The sequence below is a fragment of the Mastigoproctus giganteus genome, chromosome 13 (assembly GCF_048544385.1).
Source record: "Mastigoproctus giganteus isolate SK-2022 chromosome 13, ASM4854438v1, whole genome shotgun sequence".
NCBI lineage: Eukaryota > Metazoa > Arthropoda > Arachnida > Uropygi > Thelyphonidae > Mastigoproctus > Mastigoproctus giganteus.
In genome coordinates, this window is record NC_143587.1 from 141,992,013 (window position 1) to 142,004,990 (window position 12,978).

General features: G+C 36.5%; 1 pseudogene across 2 annotated transcripts in view; it reads left to right on the forward strand.

The window, feature by feature from the left end:
• The first annotated feature begins 11,842 nt into the window (after positions 1-11,842).
• Positions 11,843-12,978, forward strand: part of LOC150076495 (G protein-activated inward rectifier potassium channel 3 pseudogene) — a 35,516-nt pseudogene continuing 34,380 nt past the window's right edge. Inside the window, exon 1 of one of the 2 annotated variants that reach the window (XR_016547845.1) lies at positions 11,843-12,044. The product of XR_016547845.1 is annotated as a G protein-activated inward rectifier potassium channel 3 pseudogene, transcript variant X2 (transcript). The remainder of the gene's footprint in view (positions 12,045-12,978) is intronic. The other variant, XR_016547844.1, reaches the window with a different exon arrangement.

Here is a 12,978-nt window from a genome sequence, read left to right on the forward strand (position 1 = left end):
CAGAATATCGCCGTATTTAGCAGTCAAGCGAGCTTGAACGACACTCAAAACACATGTACTACAATACCCTCCCTTTAAACTACGTTACACAAGGTCAAACGGCTCTATTTAAAGCCACACATATCTGTACAACAGAATGACATGCAGATTTGCATTTTCATCGTTTACACAGGGTGTTTTGTAAAACTACAAATGTAAGAGCATGTTCTATTACTAAAAATAAGATAAAAAAAAATTCCTATAATATGTTTCCAAAGTCTTTATTCGAAATATTAAACAGTTGATCCAATCTGGTCTACTACTAGGTGATATTTAAAGTACTTCCGTGTAATAGTTACTCATATATTTAATTCGGTAATAAAGGCCTACTACACTCAAACACATTTTAAAATGTTAAGAGTTTGTACTAGGAATACATATTCATTACACCTCTGCGACGCTATGCGAAGTAGCCATTTTAGTTTACAAGGAGGCATTTAGGGTTCTGCAAACGACTTGGTGAAGCTGGTGGCGTTGTGTGTAGTGGCTGTATTAAAATGTGCTCTCAGTTATATTAAAATTTAGTGTTTGAAGCAAAAAAAAATTGAAAATACATCTTACCATACAGAATAAGAGGTACAGAGGATTCATTAGACACATATTTTATATCTGTGTGGTAAATATTTAGACTAATATTAAAATAACAGTTTAACGGTTAGCGCGTTCGAAGAATACAGAAGATTATACACAGCGGTTAATGCCATATGAAAGGAATGTAAATTTGAAATACAGTAACGAATATTTTAAAACGTAAGAAATGTATACATTGGGGGGTTAAGACTGTGCGAATTAGCAAGAAAATATGTTTATGGTAAGGAAACGTTGCATTCTTTATGGTTTGGGAGAAAATTATTTTAAAATATATTCGACATTATTAATTAGAAACATTAGACATTAATTGGACATCTAAGAAGGAAGAAGAGGGATAACAGCGTCACCTTATGAAAACATTCATTGACTGTAGATATAATAACTAGTTGTGTGAATCTAATGAATAATATATATCCGTTTATATACACAGACGACCTCTGGAAACCAGGCGAAAACCAGTTGTAATCAGCATTTGCACTAAGTGGGACTCTGCTGTAGTCACCTTTCCTCTTCAAGAGCATCTCGTGGGATGCACAATGACTCTTCCTATGATTAAAGCCGGCCATGTGGTAGGAAATGGCATACCACCACATTATCTGATGCCACTGAGACCATAACAAAACAAAACTCCAAAAACTGCTGTTAAAGGAAAATCTGCAACTAGGCGGAAGGATGGGATCAATGAGCTTTCGGGCGTGACATTTTGAGATGTCGCTCGTATAGCATATGATCAATACAGTTGGAAGAATTTGTTCGTGGCCACAAGAGCTCCTCAGGGAACTATGTGACTGGAAGAAACGACTTGGCTGTGATATATGTGATCCAAATGGATGCAGAGTGGCGTAGGGGTTGGTTATAAATGTCATAAATAAGGTTCCAGCTTAACGTTCAGTAGTCAGTTTATTTAATTAGTATATTATCTCTATCCGTTCATTTTAAGAAAGAAGGATCAGATAGGGTTAGGAAGGAAAAAAACACGGAATTCCGGATTTGATCAAGTATACGTGAAGTGATAAAACATGAAATCCTTTTATCTATTATACTATTACTGAGCAAACCGTTATAGATGTGCTCAATGTCCTGATTCACAATGTCAGTTAGCTATCTGCGCTAATACATCAATCACTTACTTTCATATTTAAATATCAACTCATTACATTCTGGTTGAAATCAAGCTATTCTTGGTTAAGACTTTTCAAATGATATATGATTTATCTTTGTAGATGAACATCCCGAGTGGAGCACCATAGGGTTCAGTGCTAAGCCCATTAATGCTGCTCTATTTATTGGTGATATTGATAAAGGCTAATATAATTTAATGACTTAGACATTAAACCTGATATGGCTTAAAGTCTAATAGCCTGTTGCGATATGGCTTAATGCCTCATAGCCCATGGAGATGTGCAAATGTGACCCCAATTCACAAAGGAGGAACAAAGGCTGACACAAGTAATTATTGACCTGTGAGTTTAATTTCTGTTCCAGGAAACTTAATGTAGGCACTGGTTAAAGAAGCACTGCAGGATCATCTAGACAAGACTTCAGTTATAGCTCGGACACAGCATGGTTTTGTTAAGGGAAAGTCTTGCCTGACCAATTTTATTGGATACTATGATGCAGTCACAAAAGCACTGGATGCAAGGAATAACTTTGATATTATATATTTGGATCTTAGAAAGGCTTTTGATACTGTTGCACATGAACACTGCTGAACAAATTGGAGCAGCGTGGCATTTGAAGCAAATTGCTGCTATGGATAAAGGGATGGTTGAGTGGAAGAAGCCAGAGTGGTAATCAATGGACACTGCTCATCGTGGACTAATGTTATTAGCGGAGTCCCTCAGGGTTCAGTGTTGGGTCCATTGTTGTTTTCTGTATTTATAAATGATATTGATGATGGTATATCAGGTTTAATGTCCAAGTTTGCAGACGATACAAAACTTGGTAGGGTCGTTAAGGATACTACTGACAGTATGCTACTGCAACAGGATCTAGAAAGGTTGAGAAGATGGGCTGAGAGGTGGCAAATGAAGGTTAACATTGACAAATGTAAAGTACTACATATGGGAAACAGTAACCCCAGAGTAACGTGTCAACTCTGTGGCACTACACTGACAGTGGTAGAGAATGAAAACGACTCGGGGGTAATTGTGCAGGCAAATATGAAGTTTTCTGAGCAGTGCAGACGGGCTGCAAGAGTAGCTCAAGGTGTCTGGTCAATGATATACAGGAATTTTTCTAGGTGATTATTCCCTTGTATAAGGCAATGGTCAGGTCAGGTCTGGAGGCCGCATTTCAAGAAGGATATAGAGCTGCTGGAACGAAGGATGTAGAGCTGCCGGCAACAAGATTAGTGAATGGAACAAAGGATTGCTCTTACGAAGAAAGAGCTTAAGTTTTTTTTTTTGGCTGATGCTGCATAAGCTTGCTTTCTTGCATCGTATGCCTCTACTAATGCTAGCCTTAGATTACTTTGTGTGGGAATCCATGGTTTATTCTACATCTATTAATATGCAAGACGAATTGAGAAATCGCATTTTGGCAAAACTATTTGGAATAGTGCTGAAATGATAAAATATGACAGATATAATCTGGAATCACCTCTCTTTGATCTTCTCTGGCTTAAAATCTCTCTACCTCATTGTGTCAAATTCATCTGTTGTCTCTACCGTTCTCCCAACTCCACTAATCACTTGGAGCTCTTTGACTTCCTCTCTTTGCAACTTGACTTTCTCCAGTCCAACTTTCCTAACAGTGAGGTAAATTTCCTTGGTGATTTTAATGTTCACAACTCCAGCTGGCTTCCATTTTCTAGTCACACCGACCCAGCAAGTCGAGATGCTGAGGCTTTTGCAATTACTAATGGCCTAGCACAGATTGTTCATTTACCTACAAGAATACCGGACAATCCTAATCATACAGCCAATACGCTTGATTTTTTTCTCACAAACAACCCTTCTAAGTACTGTACACGGTCGAGGTGAGAGCTCCTTTAGGCACTTAAGATCACAACTTGGTAATTGTCTCTTCTCCAATGGAACCTTTATCTCATGGCTATTCCCAACCTCGTGTTGTTTGGCATTACAAGAATGCCAAATGGGATGACCTGCGAGACTTCTTTTCTTCTTTTCCTTGGTCGGATTACTGTTTCAAAACTTCTGATGTCAATGTTTGCTCAGATCGTGTCAGTGAAATTATTCTTGCAGGAATGGAATCCTTTATCCCACACTCCACTTTAAAATCTCTTCCTTTATCTAAACCTTGGTTTTCCAATAAATGTGCTAAGGCTGTTCGAGAGAAGAATGTTGCATATCGTAATTGGCTTGTTTCTAATTTTCAGTGTCATTTTCTGCCTACACCAAAGCTCGCAAAAATTGTAAAGCAGTTATTAATCAGTCCAAACTAGAGTTTGAACAGGCTAAGAGTAGAAAACTTGCTTCTTGCCCTAATGGTAGCCGAGCATTCTGGTTTCTTGCCAAAGCTATTGGCCGCAACTTTTGCCCATCTCTGCTCCCACCTCTGTCCAAACCAGATGGTTCTGTTGTCACTTCAGCCAAGAATAAAGCTGACCTGCTAGCATCCCATTTTTCTTCCAGCTCATGTATTAATGATCTTGGTAAAACACCTCCCACCATTCCCAACACACTCCATTCAATGCCTCCTGTGGTCTTCCGTCAAAAGGATATCAGAAGGATTTTGATGAATCTTGATGCTAAGAAAGCTCCAGGTCCTGATGGTATTTTTCCACTTGTTCTCAAAACCTGTGCTCCAGAACTTACTCCTATTCTTTGCCGTCTTTTTTCACTTTCTTATTCCAAAGGTGTTTTTCCTTCTGCTTGGAAATTTGCTCACATCCAGCCAGTTCCTAAAAAGGGTGACAAATCCCTCCCATCCAATTATCGTCCCATTGCAATTACTTCTACTCTTTCTAAAGTAATGGAGAAATCAATTAACCGCCAACTCTTAAACTGCCTAGAAACCTTCCGTCTGATCAACGATCGACAGTATGGATTCCGTCAGTATCGATCCACTGGTGACATTCTGGCTTATGTTACCCATTTATAGACTAATTCAATGGAAAGGTTCGGTTCTTTGAGATGTCAAGAGCAACTACTTGCTCTTGCCATCTCAAAGGCTTTTGATCGTGTTTGCCATAAAGCTCTTCTAAACAAGGTTCCATCTTTTATGGTTTGCCAACTGTTTTTATTAATTGGTTATCCAGTTTTCTCTCTGATCGCTCACTGAGGGTGATGGTAGATGGCTCTCTGTCTTCTAACCTTTCCACTATTGCCGGTGTCCCACAAGGTTCAGTTCTTTCCCTCTTGTATATTAATGACCTTCTTCCATTGACTGGAAATCCTATCCATAGTTTTGCCGATGATAGCACATTGCATTCCACTTTCCATTTTGAGAAACCTTGTCCTGCTCAATCAGCTTCAACTTCTCGCAAATCTGCTACCAATTCCTTAAATGCCGATCTTCAGGTAATTCTCCAGTGGGGCAAAGACAACTTAGTTGACTTCAACCCTTCTAAAACTCATTCTTGTCTTATTTCTCGCAAAAAGGATTCTTCTGCTCCTATGCTTATCTTTAGTGACACTCCGATTTCTAAGCAAAATGATATATCTCTTTTGGGGATTACCCTGACTTCTAATCTCTCTTGGCACAAGCACATTACAAATATTGCTTCCTCTGCATCAAAAAAACTTGGTTTTCTCTTTCGCTCTCGGCATTACTTTTCTTCCAAACAGTTGCTCACTCTGTATAAATCGCAAATCCGCCCTGCCATGAAATATTGTTCCCACATGTGGGGTGGTGCCCCCAAAACCTCTCTCAGGCTTCTGGATTCCATTCAGAAGAGGGCAATTAGGTTAATTTATGATTCATCTCTAACAGAGTCTCTCCACTCGCTTTTTCATAGACCTACTATTTCTGTTGCATGCCTCTTCTACAGATACTTCCATGGGCACTGTTCTTCTGAATTGGCTTCTATAATTCCCGCTCTCTCTTTCAAAACAGTCCGAACACGTACTGCCACCAGCCAACATCCATTTACTGTCCAACTTCAAACCCACAGAAAAAACTTTTCATCTTCCTCATTTAGTCATTCAACTGCCGTTTTCTGGAACAACCTTCCTTCATACGTATTTCCTGAAAATTACAATCTACAGAAGTTCAAGTCCAATGTCAACAAATATCTTCTTTCGTCTTCTCAACCTCCTACCCAAGTACTATAGGTTCTAATACCTCTCGTGTTTGGTGTTCACATAGAAAAAAAAGATAATCATAAATTCGTTGTGCTGAATACTGCACTGAATAAAATAAACCTGTAACACGAACCCATCTAAGGATTAAACAGCTGATTTAGGCGTTTTTCTTTTGGAGATTTATTTAAATTTCGTTTTATGTTTTGTAATTTATTATTAATCTGTCATACGGTATACCAAAATAGTTCTTGAATATTAGTATAAGTATTAGTAGAGGCAAATGTGAAAGAAAGAAAGCACAGAGCATTTTTCCCCCATACATAAAAAAACACCTTTCCACATTGACTGTTCATTCACCCATCCCTCCCTCCAATAATCTCTGTGTATATATATATCTTTTTTTTTTAATTTATTCAAACTATCCACTTCCAGAACAATAGATGGAAGAATCCTGTAATTATCCATTCTAAACTTGAATTTATGACCCGTCATGTATATAGTCTGAGCAAGAAGGATTCCATCAGCATTGAGCTTATTCATCCTATTCGAAGGTGTAAACACTTCAATTAGATTATTTCAGAGGTGCCTGGTCTCCAGGCACTGCAATTTGCATAATCGATGCTTTTCTTGGCAAGAATATCCCTTTTGTTCTCCTCACCAATTTTTTTGGCCTCTGCACCCCTTCCAGCAGCTCTACATCCTACCTAGAATGAGGCCTCCAGACTTGTATACAGTACTTTAGATGCAGCCTAACCATTGCCTTGAGCAATGGGATAACCACTTCTTTACACTGATCCTCGTGTGTAGTACAGTTACTAGAATTATCATCCTCCCCACACCTGGTGGAAAAGATCTGAGTTCGAGTGCTCTCGATGACGCGAGGACATTTTATGGGGCTATATCACAACGCGGCTGAGTTAGTCGATCTCAGGCGAGGTAGCATGGTTTTTCTCCAGAAAATTCGGGTTTTTCGTCCAGAAAATCGACCAGAGACAGCCGCTAGCAAAATTCCTGTATATCCATGACAAAAGCTCATGAACTGTATTGTCAGCAGCCTGTTTGCACTGCTGACAGTACAATCGACTAATCCATTGGTTATTGTAATATGTATTTAAAAATTCGGAAACATTACGGAAAAAATGAGTTCTTGCACCCTGGTGCATGAACATCGTCTACCCATTTTCGAGGGGTATATCTTCCAATGATTCCCACAAATTGTTCAGCAGACATTGTAGTTATGCTATTTCTGAAAGCCTTCCAGATAAAAAAAAAATAGAACCAATAGGTTCGTCCCAAAAATCACCACACGGAACATTAAAGAAAAAGGCATGCTAATAATGAGTTTGAGTTAGTTGTGTGTTAAGCGCCAAAGTACCTAAGGTTATGCGGCATCTGAATATTGTCTATGTCTGTAACTTACACGACAAAAAACCTGAGACTGATGGAGGAAACACCCACGTGACCCTCGCCTGAGGCCGAGTGGCTCACTCACACTGGGAAAAAAATAAAAATTCCCCTTTTTTATGGCGGGATTCGAATTTAGGCTTTTTTTTTTTTTTTTGCCCACTTTTGGAGATGGGTATTTATATTCACTGTACTACCGCGAAATCCTTAATAATGTGTACTGGCAATCGTATGTGCATTTCCTTCGGCCCAGGTATGAATGTTTCGAGAATTAAATTTCTTATAAAGCACGATTCATTTGTAACCAGAAAATGTCTCAGAAAATCGAAGGTCACGTGTATTTCAAAATCAGCCATTGACAAAAGTTTCTGTGTTTACCTTGTGACAATATTCTCGTGCAGGTACAAAGGCAGACTGAACCCATGATGCCAGATGATGATCAATGTATTGCAGTGAACATCATAGTAAATGATATTATGAATATTATTTGTTATTATTATAGAGAGCGATTCAAATATTTCAATGCCTAAAAGAAAACAGCTCTAGATCTGATATAGAGTTGTTGTTTTCTTTTAAGCATTGAAAAATTTGAATTAGTTGTGTATATTAGAGAAATATTTTGCTTATTTTAAATATTTCATTTAAAATATTTTCATTTTTATTTCATTTCTTCTAAGTCTTTCATTCATCCAATCATTCATTGATTAAATGAATGTTCCAATATTTATTGAACAGCACAAGGCAAGTAAGACCTATTTATATCGGCGATTCCCAAATTACGATGTCCACATTTCTTTGGAATATGACCTTCAAGATCTACAAACCATTAAAATTATACTTTTTCTTGCGTATTTGAGAATTACCTCCAGTTTTGCCACAGTTATTAAAGATTATAAAATAAATTAAGTAAATAATGCATATAGAGCTAAAAATAACCACAGTTATTAAAGATTATAAAATAAATTAAGTAAATAATGCATATAGAGCTAAAAATCGCTAACCTGGTATAGGGTTCCAACTCTACATTAAAGTACAACCTTATTAATGCATTACAGTGTTTTCGAGCGGCCCATTTCGTAAGAGTTCATATAAATACAATTAGAAGCGCAAATGAAAAGTATTTTTGTCTATTTACTATTGCATATAACTTATACTGTATAATTGCAAATTGATGTAGCCATAAGATTAACTTAACTAAGATGGCTAGACGAACTCAAACGACAATGGCACGTAGGGTTAATGTACTTCGGAACGTGGAGCAGGAACATTTTTATGACCCACTTCGTGAGGTTGCCATATATGCTAGTCTCATTCATATTCATTGGCAGAATCAAACTTAAAAAGGTCAAAGGCAGCAGGGAATAAAAGCGGGGGAAGAGCAGTGATGCAAGCTAAACAGTCCAGTGAGCGAACGCGTTCACTTGCTGACTGAATAAGGCTATAATTTTTTTTTTATTATTAATCTCCTTTCTGCTGGAGTCAATTTTCGTTTATCTTTCTTACAGTCTGTACCTCGCCTCTATGTAACAAACCACTCTCATTCAAAATGTTCCTTTTCTTTTATTCCGGTGTTTTCTTACATTACTGATGGATTTACTCGATTAGCTACATATTTAATGCTCTAAGTTATTTTGATTAAACTTTGCTGTTGAGACATTGGACACAAGCGTAATACGACTATTACGCTTTCTTAATTCGTAATTATTTTTAAAAATGGCCTTTTATTATCGTGTGTTTAGCAACAAATAGTTTTAATTATCCCCGGAAGGGCAAAAACAACAAAGTCTAGATGAGGTGCTCAATCATTACAAGTGATTAATATTTTTTAATTACTATTTCGGAAACATAATAAAAGTAATTTTATTTTATTTTGAATAAGTCATTCTTAACTTCAAATTATAAAATTTCAGGGAAAAAAGAAACCTACAAATTAAAAGTACAATGGATTCACTATGGAGAGTAAACAAGCTAGGGCTGATTATGAAAAGTCTTTGGCTAAGAATTCTTTGCATATGTTAACACTATAAGGAAAGGGATGAACCACATTAGCTCACTAGATATAAATGCCATGACTACCGAATATCCTGTCCCTCTCCAGGCTGACAGATTAAATATCTTGCGTCTACATTCACCCATGAAGAATGTTTTCAAATATGGGAATACCAGAATAAAGTTATATCGGCGCGCTAAATGATTCTGTGATAACTGAGAAGTATAAGAGAAACTGTTGAAGCCAAAAGTAAATTAAGGCACCTGAAGCTGATGTAATCAATCCAGTTATATTAAAAGAGGCAGCAAAAGAGGTAAGCAGGCCTTTGGCCATAATAATGAGAGCATACTTGGATTCAGGCGAGTCCCTATAGATTGGAGCTCTGCAAATGTCTCTCCTATTCACAAGAGGCGAAGTAATTGCAGACCTGTAGGCTTGACTCCTATTCCAGAGAAAATAATGGAATCAGTGGTTAAAGAAGTATTCTAGATTTATCTTGACAGGAAGGCAGTTATACCAAAATAACAGTATGATTTTGTTAAGGGGGATGTTTGGTCTGACCAATCTGATTCGCTTCTACGACGTAGTATCAAGAGAACTGGATGCAAATATAATTTTGACATCATATACTTAGATTTCATGACCTCCGTAGCCGAGTGGTCAGGAGAAGGAGTGCAGTAGTACACGCTCTTTGAGTAGACCTGGGTTCAAGCCCTGACTGCTAAAATACGGTCGATCTACCAACCACGCACTGGACCAGCGTGGCAGATTATGGTCCATTTCCCTCAGCATGAGTTGTTGAGGAGGCTTCCATCCTGCAGTGGGTTGATAATGGCTGCAGTTTTTACTTAGATTTCAGTAAAGCTTTTGACACTTTTTCATGTGAAAAACTGCTGTACAAATTAGAACAGTGTGGAATTAGGGGCTAGTTACTGCTATCATTGTTATGGATAAAGGGATGATTCATTAGGAGATGATAAAGTGTGGTTATAAGTGCGTAGTGCTCTTCTTGAACTAAAGTTATTACTGGAGTAACCCAGAGTTTTTCAGTGCTCGGTCCCTTAATATTTTCGACATTTACTACTAATAATAATACTGATGAAGGCATATCAAGCGTATTGTCTAAGTTTTCAGATAATACGAATGTTGGCGGGGCGGGATTATTGCCAAAAGTCAAGGTGTAGTACTGCAAAAGACCTATAAAAATTATGCAGAAGGAGAGGGCTGAGAAGTGGCAACTGAGGTTTAATAGCGAGAAACGCAAGTTTCTGCTTATGAGCGGCAGTAATCCCAGAATAACATATCAATTAGGTGACACTACACTTAAGATAGTGGAAAACTAAAAAGACCTGGTGGTAATTAAAAAGTGTGACAAAGTTTTCTGAACAGTGTAGACAGGGAATTTTTCCAAAAGGGACAAAGAGGTGATTATCCCATTGTATAAGGCAATGGTTAGGCAGCATCATGAGTACTGCATGCAGGTCTGGAAGCCTCATATTAAGGAGAATGTGGGTCTCTTGTAAAAGGTATAGAGTAGAGTAACCCGATTAGCTAAGAGCACAAAAGGGTACTCTTACCACGAACGACTTTTATTCTATGCGCTTAGAAACTAGGCACCTGCGAGGAGACCTGTTTGAAATATTTAAGGGATTAAATGGATTGAGTAAACTAGATGTTGATGGCATTGTTACTCTTTCTCGAGCAACACTCGTAATTATAAAAGATGGACAAATGAGTTCGGATATATATACATTTTTTTTTATGGTACTATATAAGCTTGCTTCCTTGCCACTACAAAAACTGATGAAGAAATTATAATCAGGAAAATTCATGTAACAAAATTTTGAACGAAACTTCACGGTACTTTAATTCTAAGGTATCAAAATTACAATTATACTTTAACCCAATAAAGTTAAATGCCAAAATGTAGAAAAATAACAATAAAATAAAAAAGAATGCTTTAAAAAAATCGGTATTGCTCAGATAGTTTTGCTCATCATAAGCTTCCATAAAACGGGTTTCTATTAACTTATTAAAAATATTACTGAGGAAATAATGTTATGATGTAAAAAATGAAAAACTTTTTCAAGTTTTTCATTTTCATTTCATACGGGGAAAAAAATATATTACCTTTCATCTATCAGCACTTTTAAAAGTGAACAAACAATTTCCCACTGCTTTCAGATGGTACAAACAAATCTTTTGTACGAAATATTTTTCTCATTACCACAGTTCGATAAAAAAAAAAAAGATTCATTTTTAATTTTATAAAAAAGGCATTTATAGTTTAATAATCAAGCTGCATACTGTTTATCTCCAGACTCGTTTCGTGATATATTTTTAAATTTTTCCTGTTTGCTTTGTGTAAATCATTATATTTGTCTTGTCTATCAGCTTTACAGTCTCTTACCCTTCCTATAGTTGTGTCTTAAACTGCAGGTACCTCCACATTAGTTACAGCGGTGTGTCACCCACTACACTGAAGTACATAAGGCGAAGTTTTCTTAAAGTTGTACGCATGCGCGTGTTAAAGAGGCGAGAATTCCGGACAGCATCAAGCAGCACTCGAAAAGTAGATAATTTGATGGCAACGTAAAAGTTTACAGAACAAGCTGTATGTTATTTGTGGCGAAGAGCTTTAGAGAAATCAAGTTTATTATTCTCTGAAATTATATTATCCAAGTTTACTATTCTTTAGCAGTTTTAAAGTTTTTATTGTAATGTTTGAACGTTAACTGTAGTGAAGAAAGCTGAACTATAGTAATACCATGTGACAAAAACTTTTAACCAAATTCTCGGCTCTGTTATTGGTGGTAAGTATCTCAGAATTAAAGTTACTTTATCCACTAAATTTAACGGGACTTTTGTTTTCTGTTATCATATAATTCAACTGTTTGTGTATTTATCATAGAAAGTGTTTATTTATGAAAGAGTTATCATCAATTTTGAGCTGTTGTCGAGATGCTAATAGCTTTTATAGATTTATTCATTTATTTTATTGTTTTCCCCTGTATAGCCTAAAAAATAATATTGTTGTATAATCAACATTGGTATTCGTTGAATAATTATAGCAAATGCAAGCAATAATAATTTTATTTTAAATAATCCACAAAACGTTTTGAGTTTAAATACGTTTGAAAATCAAACATTTTCTTTGGATAACGCTTATTAAAGCATTTTCATTTTCTTAATGATTTCATGCATTCATTTAAAAATTTATAAAGTAATAAATTTAAATTCATTAAAATTTATAAATTAATAAGAGAAATAATACGATTTAATAATGTATTATTCTAATGTCAATAAACATTAGCGTGGTGTGGCACAATTTTGCCACTCTGGCAGATGGAAATTTTCTTCAGATGTAGAAATGAAGCCCGTTATATCGGTTCTCCTTGAATATTTCAAGACAACTGCAAATATCTAGAAGTCTTCTTTTTGTCTAGGATTAGCGACATCATATTTATAATATTGCTGGAAAATTACAACAATATTTATTTAACGAATAAGTGCAAAAGAAATGTATCTTTTCAGAAAGTTGACCAGGTAGTGAATTATTTAAAATGCCACGCCTTATAGTAAGGAATCGAAGAGAACTCCAAATCGTGGTTTGAAATTGCCACATTCATTATACAATGCCGCAAAATGAAGTCGCTGCATACCCTTGATAGAAATCCTCATACCATCTAGTTGATTGGAACTTCACTATTTTGTGAGGATAATTTAGTATGAAACTGTCCACTGGTC